At 40.3% G+C, this 13,217-nt stretch overlaps 1 long non-coding RNA gene and 1 pseudogene across 2 annotated transcripts in view; both read right to left on the reverse strand.

The window, feature by feature from the left end:
* Positions 1–13,217, reverse strand: part of LOC308621026 — a 65,518-nt gene that overhangs the window by 30,313 nt on the left and 21,988 nt on the right. The gene's annotated exons all lie outside the window — the stretch shown is intronic.
* Positions 3,994–5,210, reverse strand: LOC308620108 (protein artemis-like; annotated as a pseudogene). Its single transcript has 2 exons — positions 4,989–5,210; positions 3,994–4,897 (listed from the first exon to the last, which is right to left on the reverse strand). The product of its transcript is annotated as a protein artemis-like (transcript).

The following is a 13,217-nucleotide window of genomic DNA, read 5'->3' on the forward strand; positions in this document are numbered from 1 at the left end:
TGGCAGTAAGATATAAATTATGAGGTAGAAAGTCCTGAGTTTTTAGGATTCAAGATGACTTGAGGTTTTTTTTTTTAAATATATTTATTTATTTTTGGCTCCGTTTTGTCTTCGTTGCTGCGCACGGGTTTTCTCTGGTTGTGGCGAGCGGGGACTACTCTTCGTTGCAGTGCGTGGGCTTCTCACTGCGGTGGCTTCTCTGGCTGCGGAGCACAGGCTCTAGGCCTGCGGGCTTGAGTAGTCGTGGCTCGTGGGCTGTAGAGTGTAGGCTCAGTAGTTGTGGCACATGGGCTCAGTTGCTCTGTGGCATGTGGAATCTTCCCAGACCAGGGATTGAACCCGTATCCCCTGCATTGGCAGGCAGATTCTTAACCACTGCGCCACCAGGAAAGTCCCTCAAAAGTCTTTACAGAATAAATCTGATCTTCCAGAAAATTAACTGCCCAATAAAATTCAGCATGCTTTAATGGGAGATGACAAAATCCAGACTCTCAAAGATTTATAACCTACAATGTCCAGAATACAACTTAAAAATTACTAGCCTAAATCTGCCTGCTAATGCAGGGGACACGGGTTCGAGCCCTGGTCTGGGAGGATCCCACATGCCACGGAGCAACTAGGCCCGTGAGCCACAACTACTGAGCCTGCGCGTCTGGAGCCTGTGCTCCGCAACAAGAGAGGCCGCGATAGTGAGAGGCCCGCGCACCGCGATGAAGAGTGGCCCCCAATCGCCGCAACTAGAGAAAGCCCTCGCATGGAAACGAAGACCCAACACAGCAAAAATAAATTAATTAATTAATAAACTCCTACCCCCAACATCGAAAAAAAAAAAAAAATTACTAGCCTATGAAAAGTCAGGAAAATATGACCTGTGGAAAAATAAATCATTAGAATAGACCAAAAATAAGAGAAACAATAAAGTTTTTAAAGAAGACTTGAAAAACTTATTATAAATATGTTCACAGATTCATAAAAACAAACACAATGAGGAGACAGATGGAAACTATAAAAATGAAATAGGACTTCCCTGGTGGCGCAGTGGTTGAGAGTCCGCCTGCCAATGCAGGGGACACGGGTTCGTGCCCCGGTCCGGGAAGATCCCACATGCTGCAGAGCAGCTGGGCCCGTGAGCCATGGCCATGGAGCCTGCGCATCCGGAGCCTGTGCTCCGCAACGGGAGAGGCCACAACAGTGAGAGGCCCGCGTACCGCAAAAAAAAAAGAGAGAGAAAAAAAGTAATAAAAAAAATTAAAAATAAAAATGAAATAAAGGGAACCTCTAGATCTTAAAAATACAATTTCTAAAATGAAAAATTCACTGGATGGACTTAACAGAAGATTAGATATTGCAGAAGAAAATATTAGTGAATTTAGCATGGCATCATAAGTTATCTAAACTAAAGCAACAGAGAAAATAGGCTTAGAAATATAACAGTGCCTCAATGAACTGTGGAAAAACATCACGTGGTAATTGGGCTCCCAGAAGGAAAGGAGATGGAGTGTTTGGAGAGGATAAAATCTGATGAATTATGGCCGGAAATTTTCCAGATTTAATGAAAAACGTCAATCTACAGATCCATAAATCACAATGAATTCCACGAAGAATAAACATAAAAACACACATCAAGGCACATCTTAATTAAACTGCTGAAAACCAATCATAAAGAGACTATCTTTTTTTTTTTTTTTTTTGCGGTACATGGGCCTCTCACCACTGCGGCCTCTCCCGTCGAGGAGCACAGGCTCCGGACGCGCAGGCCCAGCGGGCATGGCCCACGGGCCCAGCCGCTCCGCGGCATGCGGGATCCTCCCAGACCAGGGCACGAACCCACGTCCCCCGCATCGGCACGCACATTCCCAACCACTGCGCCACCAGGGAAGCCCAAGAGACTATCTTAAAAGCAGTCGGAAAGGGAAAAAAAGACAACACATATAGTAGAATGAAGATAAGGATTATCACTGATTTCTTAAGCCAAACAATAATGGAATGGCATTTTTTCAATGCTGAAAGGAAAGAAAAAATGACTTTGGATTATTAATATCACATATAAAGGCATCAAAAAATATGAAATACCTAGTGATAAGTTTAACAAAATATAGTTAGGAACAGTATAGTAAAAACAAACAAAAAAATAGTACTGGTAGAAATTAAAGAAGACCCAAATGTTCATGGATTGGAAGATTCAATATTACTACAATGTCTATTTTCCATAAATTGATCTATATAATTCAAAGCCATCTAAATGAAAATCCTTAAGATGAAGCTGTGATTTCTAATTCTTCACTTTCACTGATGGATTCTTCATAATCTGTAACGTTTGCCCAAAGAGAGGTTGGTGTACTTTCTGCTTTGAGGCATCCTGTGCCTTTCTCAGTTTGTCAGGCTGGTTTTGTGATATTGCAGTCACCATGGGAAATACCTCAGGGTGAAGAGTTTGCTCGTTTGGAACCTTGTGCCTTAAAAGTACAGGGAGAGGATCATCAGAGAGATCATTGTTTTCCTCCTGAGTCTAGGTGGATTGTTCTAGCTCTCTTCAATTTTCCAAGTGGTTTATACTTTGGCTCCATACTTTGGGGAAGACCAGCATGAAGGCTTGAAGATTTCTTTAACTTTATCCATAGTTGTGCCTTCTGGAATGGCATTTGGATATGCATCCATGTGAGCACCTCTTTGCAGGAAACTGCCCTCAGCAGGAAGCCCCTTTGCAGGTCACTTTAGCAAAGCTACATTGTAACTAACTTCTTTTTTTTTTTTTTTTTTTTTAAATAGCGCACCGTGTCTCTGCCACACTATACAACGAAAAACCTTGTAAACAATGCATGGGGCAGCATCTGAGGACTCTGAAAAGGAAATCGTAGCAGGCTGCTTGGAAAAAGAAGAGGAAGAAGAAGGAGAAAGAAAGAAAGAAAAGAAAAGAAAAGAAAAGAAAAGAAAGAAAGAAAGAAAGAAAGAAAGGAAAGAAAGAAAGAGAAAGAAAGAAAGAGCGAGGGGGGGAGGGAGAGAGAGAAAGAAAGGAAGGAAGGAAGAAAAGAAAGAAAAGAAAGAAAGAGAGAGAGAGGGAGGAAGAAGGAAGGGCAGGCGAGAGAGAGAGAGAGAGAGAGAGAGAGAGAGAGAGAGAGAGAGAGAGAGGGAGAGGGAGGGAGAAAGAAAGAAAGAAAGAAAGAAAGAAAGAAAGAAAGAAAGGAAGGAAGGGAGGGAGGGAGGGAAAGAAAGAAAGAGAGAGAAAGGAAGGAAGGAAGGAAGGAAGGAAGAAAGAAAGAAAGAAAGAAAGAAAGAAAGAAAGAAAGAAAGAAAGAAAGAAAGAAAGAAAAGAAAAGAAAAAGAATAAAACTCAAAGCAAGACCAATTCAGCAGTGAATTATTGGGATTTTTTTTCTTCCACCAGTATCTCCAGCCTGGACCCAGAGGCATGCAAAAATCCAGAATTAGGCACCAGTGCAGACAGTAGGAGCTCCAAAAGATCTCTCATTTTAATCTAAGAAATGAGAAAGGGTGCACCTAGGGGTCCAAGAAGAGACTACTGTAACTAACTTTTAAACCAGGCACCCCCAAGATCTACTCATCTCTGGCCCAAGTACACCTTTCAAATCTTTTGATCACACAATACCTTGCCTAACCTGTTGGTTCTTTCCTTAGATCAAAGAAGTAGAGATGAAGAATAAGTAATTAACTGAAGACCAGGTCTTTTTCCTAGTAGCTTCCCCTTCAGTAATCTCACAAACCATGTGAACAAGACAGCATCTAAAGAAAGTTCACAAGGCGGCAACAAGCCTGCACACAGTGGGAGATGGCTATGAGTTTGATCCCCCATCTCGATGATTAACTGAGATTACTTCCCCTTTAAAAACTTTCATGGCTGAGCAAAATCTTTGGAGTTGGTTTTTTTGGGAGACATGAGTTCACCTTTTCCCCAGATTGCTGGCATTCTGATTAAAAGCAATTTTCTTTTCTACCAACAACTGCCTCTCGGGTACTGACTTTCGAGTGGTGAGCAGTCGGATCTGAGTTCGGTAACATTCACAGGACAGATGTGGCTCAAAATATCTTTAATCTCACTGTAGGAGGAGTTTAAAAAAAAAAAAAGTGAGCTCTGTACAAACTCTCTCCAATCCTCACAATGACATTGTTTTTTCTGGTTCTTTCTCCAGACCACATAGTGGATGGCTTCATGCTGACTGTGTGAAGTGGAATTCTATTTTTGGAACTAATTCTGCAGGGTAACTTATTCCACTGAAAATATTCTTCTGCTTTTGTATGCCGACATGTGTGGATCTGAGTGCTACCGTCTGTTGTGAGATGATGAAGAATGTCAGGTATGTTTCTAAATGTCTCGTTTATCCACAAGAACCTGGACTCCTAACTCCTCACTAAGGCTGATTGATACTCCTACCCGTAAGCTGCTTTGCAGTTCAGCCACACATCACGGTACAGACTCTGAACGATCCAGCTTCAAACCAGCTCGGATATTCCACTCAGACACTCCACCCAACTAGGAATTTAATAATATTTTGGATTGCAGAAAGTAGTATATAAGTACACACTCTAAGATGTCTTGCAGTCTGGCCCCAGAATGCAAGCTTCTAGCAGCTTCTCCTTTTGCGAGTCTGAAGTCTCCCATGTACAAGACAGTTCTGTTATCGCCCTGAAATAAAAACGTAATTGATCCTGGGCAATGACCAGCTGGTAAGAGAGTCACAACAATCTCTCCCTTCTCTCTTGATGCTTCATTGACTAAAGATATCTGGGTAGGAGTTTCAATTTCAGCTGATATAATGTGTTTCTCCCAAAATCTTTAGTTAACAACAACTAGTTGACAACTCTCTGGTAACAGCAAACAGTATAAGTAAACCTTCAAGCTGGTGGAAATCCTGGTCCTGCCATCTACTGGATGTGTGACCTTGGGCAACTAATTTAACCTCTCTGGTTCTTCAGTTTCCTCATCTGTACTCCAACCTTCTTTTCAAAGTAGGGCCGCTTAATCCTTTCACGTGATCCTTATGGTAGCGGGACAGGAAGAAGGTGTGGGCCCTCAGGTTCTCCCTGTCCAAGAAGTCAATGGAGATTGTTGTATACTCGGCCATTTGCCCCTTGAAGGAGCTCACACCACCAGCCAACCCCAGTGAACTGGCCACCCAGCCGGGTGTGGAAGCCCAAGCCACCACTGACTGCACCACCATATCTGGGAACCTGCCCAAAGATTCCTTAAACATGATAGAAAAGCACTAGCAATAAGAGAAAAATATTGACTAATTGAGTTTTATCAAAATTAAAAACTTTGATTTTCAAGAAACACTGTTAAGAGAAAGGTCAAGCCTCATACAAACAGGAAAAAAATATTCACAATACATACACCTGACAAAAGGCTTATTTCCAGAATAAATACAAAGAACACTTGCAACTCAGTAAGAAGACAGCAACCCATTTTTAAAACTGCCGTGCTTCCCTGGTGGTGCAGTGGTTAAGAATCCGCCTGCCAATGCAGGGGACATGGGTTCGAGCCCTGGTCTAGGAAAATCGCACATGCCGCGGAGCAACTAAGCCCGTGTGTCACAACTACTGAGCCTGTGCTCTAAAGCCCACGAGCCACGACTACTGAAGCCCACAGGCCTAGAGCCCGTGCTCCGCAGCCAGAGAAGCCACCGCAATGAGAAGCCCGCACACCGCAATGAAGAGTAGGCCCCACTCGCCACAACTAGAGAAAGCTTGCACACAGCAATGCAGACCCAACGCAGCCAAAAATAAAAATAAAATAAATTTAAAATTGCCAAAATATTTGACTGTCATTTCACAAAAGGATATATATATTCTTGAGAGAATACCTGTGAGGGAATTTGAGGTGATAAAAATGCTCTACGCCTTGACTAGCAGGGTGTTACATATATTTGTCAAAATGCCATAAACTGCATGTTTTAAATAGGTGTATTTTACCTAAATTATAACTCAAAGTTTTTTTTAATAAAAGGGAAAGGGAAGGAAAAGAGGGTTGAAGTTATAGAACATTATGCAGCTATTAAAAAGAATGGGTAGATATCTATTTCTGAATTTAAATATATGATGTCAAGTGAAAAATTGAAGTTATTGAATACTACCATTGAGCCCGTGTATTTTTCTAAAACGTAGTCTCTCTCCCCTCCCCCACCCAAATATATGTTGTATTTGCTTATATATACCCACACAGAATGGATACAGAGAAAAAGCACGTCAAAAGTTACTTTGTAGAGCATCAGAGGAAAGGGGGATGGCCCTTTTATTTTCATTTTATGCCTGTCTATACTTCTCAAATTTTCAATTAGACCATATTGGTTTTAAAATAAAATAAATTTTTAAAACTTTAATGCCCTCAAAGACCTGCCTTCTGCTCTCTAAATGATACAGTTAAAATACAAGATAGGAAGCTATCTATTCTTTCCGAGTATTTTTATTATTCATACTATGACATGTGTAGAAACCTTCACTTTTTTACTGTAGAAAAATATACATAACGTGACATTTACCATTTTAACCAATTTTAAGTATACAGTTCATTGACATTAAGTGCATTCCCACTGTTGTGCAAGCATCACCACTATCCATCTCCAGAACTTTTTCATCATCCCAAACTGACACTCTGTACCCCCTAGACAATAATTCCCCATTCCCCCACCCTCTAGCCCCTGGCAATCACTAATCTACCTTCTGTATCTATGACTGTGACTATCTCAGGTACTTCATATAAGGGGAATCATACAATATCTGTCCTTTTGTGTCTGACATTTCATTAGCATAATGTATTCAAAGTTCATCCATGTTACAGCACATATCAGAATTTCACTTTTTTTAAATTTTTTTTTATTAGTTTCTGCTTTATAACAAAGTGAATCAGTCATACATATACATCTGTTCCCACATCCCTTCCCTCATGCATCTCCCTCCCTCCCACCCTCCCCATCCCACCCCTCCAGGCGGTCACAAAGCACCGAGCTGATCTCCCTGTGCTCTGTGGCTGCTTCCCACTATCTATCTACCTTACGTTTGGTAGTGTATATATGTCCATGCCTCTCTTTCGCTTTGTCACAGCTTACCCTTCCCCCTCCCCGTAACCTCAAGTCCATTCTCTAGTAGGTCTGTGTCTTTATTCCCGTTTTACCCCTAGGTTCTTCATGACATTTTTTTTTTTTAAATTCCGTATATATGTGTTAGCATACGGTATTTGTCTTTCTCTTTCTGACTTACTTCACTCTGTATGACAGACTCTAGGTCTATCCACCTCATTACAAATAGCTCAGTTTCGTCTCTTTTTATGGCTGAGTAATATTCCATTGTATATATGTGCCACATCTTCTTTATCCATTCATCCGATGATGGACACTTAGGTTGTTTCCAGCTCCGGGCTATTGTGAATAGAGCTGCAATGAACATTTTGGTACATGACTCTTTTTGAATTATGGTTTTCTCAGGGTATATGCCTAGTAGTGGGATTGCTGGGTCATATGGTAGTTCTATTTGTCGTTTTTTAAGGAACCTCCATACTGTTCTCCATAGTGGCTGTACCAATTCACATTCCCACCAGCAGTGCAAGAGTGTTCCCTTTCCTCCACACCCTCTCCAGCATTTATTGTTTCTAGATTTCTTGATGATGGCCATTCTGACTGGTGTGAGAAGATATCTCATTGTAGTTTTGATTTGCATTTCTCTAATGATTAATGATGTTGAGCATTCTTTCATGTGTTTGTTGGCAGTCTGTATATCTTCTTTGGAGAAATGCCTATTTAAGTCTTCTGCCCATTTTTGGATTGGGTTATTTGTTTTTTTGCTATTGAGCTGCATGAGCTGTTTATAAATTTTGGAGATTAATCCTTTGTCAGTTGCTTCATTTGCAAATATTTTCTCCCATTCTGAGGGTTGTCTTTTGGTCTTGTTTATGTTTCCTTTGCTGTGCAAAAGCTTTGAAGTTTCATTAGGTCCCATTTGTTTATCTTTGTTTTTATTTCCATTTCTCTAGGAGGTGGGTCCAAAAGGATCTTGCTGTGATTTATGTCATAGAGTCTTCTACCTATGTTTTCCTCTAAGAGTTTGATAGTTTCTGGCCTTACATTTAGGTCTTTAATCCATTTTGAGCTTATTTTTGTGTATGGTGTTAGGGAATGATCTAATCTCAAACTTTTACATGTCCCTGTCCAGTTTTCCCAGCACCACTTATTGAAGAGGCTGTCCTTTCTCCACTGTACATCCCTGCCTCCTTTATCAAAGGTAAGTTGGCCATATGTGCGTGGGTTTATCTCTGGGCTTTCTATCCTGATCCACTGATCTATCTTTCTGTTTTTATGCCAGTACCACACTGTCTTAATTACTGTAGCTTTGTAGTATAGTCTGAAGTCAGGGAGCCTGATTCCTCCAGCTCCGTTTTTCGTTCTCAAGATTGTTTTGGCTATTCGGGGTCTTTTGTTTTTCCAAACAAATTTTGAAATTTTTTGCTCTAGTTCTGTGAAAAATGCCAGTGGTAGTTTGATAGGGATTGCATTGAATCTGTAGATTGCTTTGGGTAGTAGAGTCATTTTCACAATATTGATTCTTCCAATCCAGGAGCATGGTATATCTCTCCATCTATTTGTATCATCTTTAATTTCTTTCATCAGTGTCTTATAATTTTCTGCATAAAGGTCTTTTGTCTCCTCAGGTAGGTTTATTCCTAGATATTTTATTCTTTTTGTTGCAATGGTAAATGGGAGTGTTTTCTTGATTTCATTTTCAGATTTTTCATCATTAGTGTACAGGAATGCCAGAGATTTCTGTACATTAATTTTGTATCCTGCTACTTTACCAAATTCATTGATTAGCTCTAGTAGTTTTTCGGTAGCCTCTTTAGGATTCTCTATGTATAGTATCATGTCATCTGCAAACAGTGACAGCTTTACTTCTTCTCTTCCAATTTGGATTCCTTTTATTTCCTTTTCTTCTCTGATTGCTGTGGCTAAACCTTTCAAAACTAGGTTGAATAAGAGTGGTGAGAGTGGGCAGCCTTGTCTTGTTCCTGATCTTAGTGGAAATGGTTTCAGTTTTTCACCATTGAGGACAATGTTGGCTGTGGGTTTGTCATATATGGCCTTTATTATGTTGAGGAAAGTTCCCTCTATGCCTACTTTCTGCAGGGTTTTTATCATAAATGGGTGTTGAATTTTGTCGAAAGCTTTCTCTGCATCTATTGAGATGATCATATGGTTTTTCTCCTTCAACTTGTTAATATGGTGTATCACATTGACTGATTTGCGTATATTGAAGAGTCCTTGCATTCCTGGAATAAACCCCACTTGATCATGGTGTATGATCCTTTTAATGTGCTGTTGGATTCTGTTTGCTAGTATTTTGTTGAGGATTTTTGCATCTATGTTCATCAGTGATATTGGCCTGTAGTTTTCTTTCTTTGTGACATCCTTGCCTGGTTTTGGTATCAAGGTGATGGTGGCCTCGTAGAATGAGTTTGGCAGTGTTCCTTCCTCTGATATTGTTTGGAAGAGTTTGAGAAGGATGGGTGTTAGCTCTTCTCTAAATGTTTGATAGAATTCGCCTGTGAAGCCATCTGGTCCTGGGCTTTTGTTTGATGGAAGATTTTTAATCACAGTTTCAATTTCAGTGCTTGTGATTGGTCTATTCATATTTTCTATTTCTTCCTGAGTCAGTCTTGGCAGGTTGTGCATTTCTAAGAATTTGTCCATTTCTTCCAGGTTGTCCATTTTATTGGCATAGAGTTGCTTATAGTAATCTCTCATGATCTTTTGTATTTCTGCAGTGTCAGTTGTTACTTCTCCTTTTTCATTTCTACTTCTATTGATTTGAGTCTTCTCCCTTCTTTTCTTGATGAGTCTGGCTAATGGTTTGTCAATTTTGTTTATCTTCTCAAAGAACCAGCTTTTAGTTTGCTTGATCTTTGCTATCGTTTCCTTCATTTGTTTTTCATTTATTTCTGATCTGATCTTTATGATTTCTTTCCTTCTGCTAACTTTGGGGGATTTTTGTTCTTCTTTCTCTAATTGCTTTAGGTGCAGGGTCAGGTTGTTTACTCGAAATGTTTCCTGTTTCTTAAGGTGGGATTGTATTGCTATAAACTTCCCTCTTAGAACTGCTTTTGCTGCGTCCCATAGGTTTTGGGTCGTTGTGTCTCCATTGTCATTTGTTTCTAGGTATTTTTTAATTTCCTCTTTGATTTCTTCAGTGATCACTTCGTTATTAAGTAGTGTATTGTTTAGCCTCCATGTGTTTGTATTTTTTACAGCTCTTTTCCTGTAATTGATATCTAGTCTCATAGCATTGTGGTCGGAAAAGATACTTGATACAATTTCAATTTTCTTAAATTTACCAAGGCTTGATTTGTGACCCAAGATATGATCTATCCTGGAGAATGTTCCATGAGCTCTTGAGAAAAATGTGTATTCTGTTGTTTTTGGATGGAATGTCCTATAAATATCAATTAAGTCCATCTTGTTTAATGTATCATTTAAAGCTTGTGTTTCCTTATTTATTTTCATTTTGGATGATCTGTCCATTGGTGAAAGTGGGGTGTGAAAGTCCCCTACTATGATTGTGTTACTGTCGATTTCTCCTTTTATGGCTGTTAGTATTTGCCTTATGTATTGAGGTGCTCCTATGTTGGGTGCATAAATATTTACAATTGTTATATCTTCTTCTTGGATCATTCCCTTGATCATTATGTAGTGTCCTTCTTTGTCTCTTCTAGTAGTCTTTATTTTAAAGTCTATTTTGTCTGATACGAGAATTGCTACTCCAGCTTTCTTTTGGTTTCCATTTGCATGGAATATCTTTTTCCATCCCCTTACTTTCAATCTGTATGTGTCTCTAGGTCTGAAGTGGGTCTCTTGTAGACAGCATATATATGGGTCTTGTTTTTGTATCCATTCAGCCACTCTGTGTCTTTTGGTGGGAGCATTTAGTCCATTTACATTTAAGGTAATTATTGATATGTATGTTCCTATTCCCATTTCCTTAATTGCTTTGGGTTCGTTATTGTAGGTCTTTTCCTTCTGTTGTGTTTCTTGCCTAGAGAAGTTCCTTTAGCATTTGTTGTAAAGCTGGTTTGGTGGTGCTGAACTCTCTCAGCTTTTGCTTGTCTGTAAAGGTTTTAATTTCTCCATCAAATCTGAATGAGATCGTTGCTGGGTAGAGTAATCTTGGTTGCAGGTTTCTCTCCTTCATCACTTTAATTATGTCCTGCCACTCCCTTCTGGCTTGTAGAGTTTCTGCTGAGAGATCAGCTGTTATCCTGATGGGGATTCCCTTGTGTGTTATTTGTTGTTTTTCCCTTGCTGCTTTTAATATGATTTCTTTGTGTTTAATTTTTGACAGTTTGATTAATATGTGTCTTGGTGTATTTCTCCTTGGATTTATTCTGTATGGGACTCTCTGTGCCTCCTGGACTTGATTAACTATTTCCTTTCCCATATTAGGGAAGTTTTCAACTATAATCTCTTCAAATATTTTCTCAGTCCCTTTCTTTTTCTCTTCTTCTTCTTCTGGAACCCCTATAATTCGAATGTTGGTGCGTTTAATGTTGTCCCAGAGGTCTCTGAGACTGTCCTCTGTTCTTTTCATTCTTTTTTCTTTATTTTGCTCTGCAGCAGTTATTTCCACTATTTTATCTTCCACCTCACTTATCCGTTCTTCTGCCTCAGTTATTCTGCTATTGATCCCATCTAGAGTATTTTTCATTTCATGTATTGTGTTTTTAATCGATGCTTGATTCATCTTTAGTTCTTCTAGGTTCTTGTTAACTGTTTCTTGCATTTTGTCTATTCTATTTCCAAGATTATGCATCTTGGAAATAGAATCTTGGATCAGCTTTACTATCATTATTCTGAATTCTTTTTCAGGTAGACTGCCTATTACCTCTTCATTTGTTAGGTCTGGTAGGTTTTTATCTTGCTCCTTCACCTGCTGTGTGTTTTTCTGTCTTCTCATTTTGCTTATGTTACTGTGTTTGGGGTCTCCTTTTTGCAGGCTGCAGATTCGTAGTTCCCGTTGTTTTTGGTGTCTGTCCCCAGTGGCTAAGGTTGTTTCAGTAGGTTGTGTAGGCTTCCTGGTGGGGGGGGACTAATGCCTGTGTTCTGGTGGTTGAGGCTCGATCTTGTCTTTCTGGTGGACAGGTCCACGTCTGGTGGTGTGTTTTGGGGTGCCTATGGCCTTATTATGTTTTTAGGTAGCCTCTCTGTTAATGGGTGGGGTTGTGTTCCTGCCTTGCTAGTTGCTTGGCATAGGGTGACCAGCACTGTAGCTTGCTGGTCGTTGACTGAAGCTGGGTGCTGGTGCTGAGATGGAGATCTCTGGGAGATTTTCGCTGCTTGATATTATGTGGAGCTGGGAGGTCTCTTGTGGACCCGTGTCCTGAAGTTGGCTCTCCCACTTCAGAGGCACAGCACTGACTCCTGGCTGCAGCACCAAGAGCCTTTCATCCAGCCAGCTCAGAATAACAGGGAGAAAAAGTAGAAAGAAAGAATTAGTAGAAGAAAGAAAGAGAGAGGGAAAGAAAGGAAGAAGGGAAGAAAGGAAGGAAGGAAGAAAGAAAGGAGGGAGGGAGGGAGGGAGGAAGGATGGAAAGAAAGAAGGAAAGAAAGGAGGGAGGGAGGGAGGAATGAAAGCAAAAGGAAGAGTGAATGGAAGAAGGGAGGGAGGGAGGGAGGAAGGAAAGAAAGAAAGACAGGAGGGAGGGAGGGAGGAAAGAAAAAGAAAGTGGAAAGAAGAAGGGTGGGAGGGAGGGAGGGAGGAAAGAAAAAGAAAGAAGGAAAGGAGGAGCGGAGGGAGGGAGGGAGGAAGGGAAGGTAGGAAAAAAAGAAAGAGCAGGTAAAGTAAAATAGAATAAAGTATGAAATATAGTAGCGTTATTAAAATTAAAAAGTAATTATTGAAAAAAAAACGGACCGATAGAACCCTGGGACATATGGTGGAAACAAAGCTATACAGAGAGAATCTTACACAGAAGATTACACATACACATTCACAAAAAGAGAGCAGGGGGAAAAATCAAAAATCTTGCTCTCCAAGTCCACCTCCTCAATTTGGGATAATTCGTTGTAAAAAGAGGAAAAGGGGGGAAAGTCTTAAATCTTGTCCTCAAAGTCCACTTCCTCAATTTGGGATGATTCGCTGTCCATTCATGCACTCCAGAGACGCAGGGCACATCAAATGGACCGTGGAGCTTTAATCCGCTGCCTCCGAGGCTGCACAGAGAG

Source organism: Mesoplodon bidens (assembly GCF_964165515.1).
Source record: "Mesoplodon bidens genome assembly, chromosome: 7".
NCBI classification, from domain to species: domain Eukaryota; kingdom Metazoa; phylum Chordata; class Mammalia; order Artiodactyla; family Ziphiidae; genus Mesoplodon; species Mesoplodon bidens.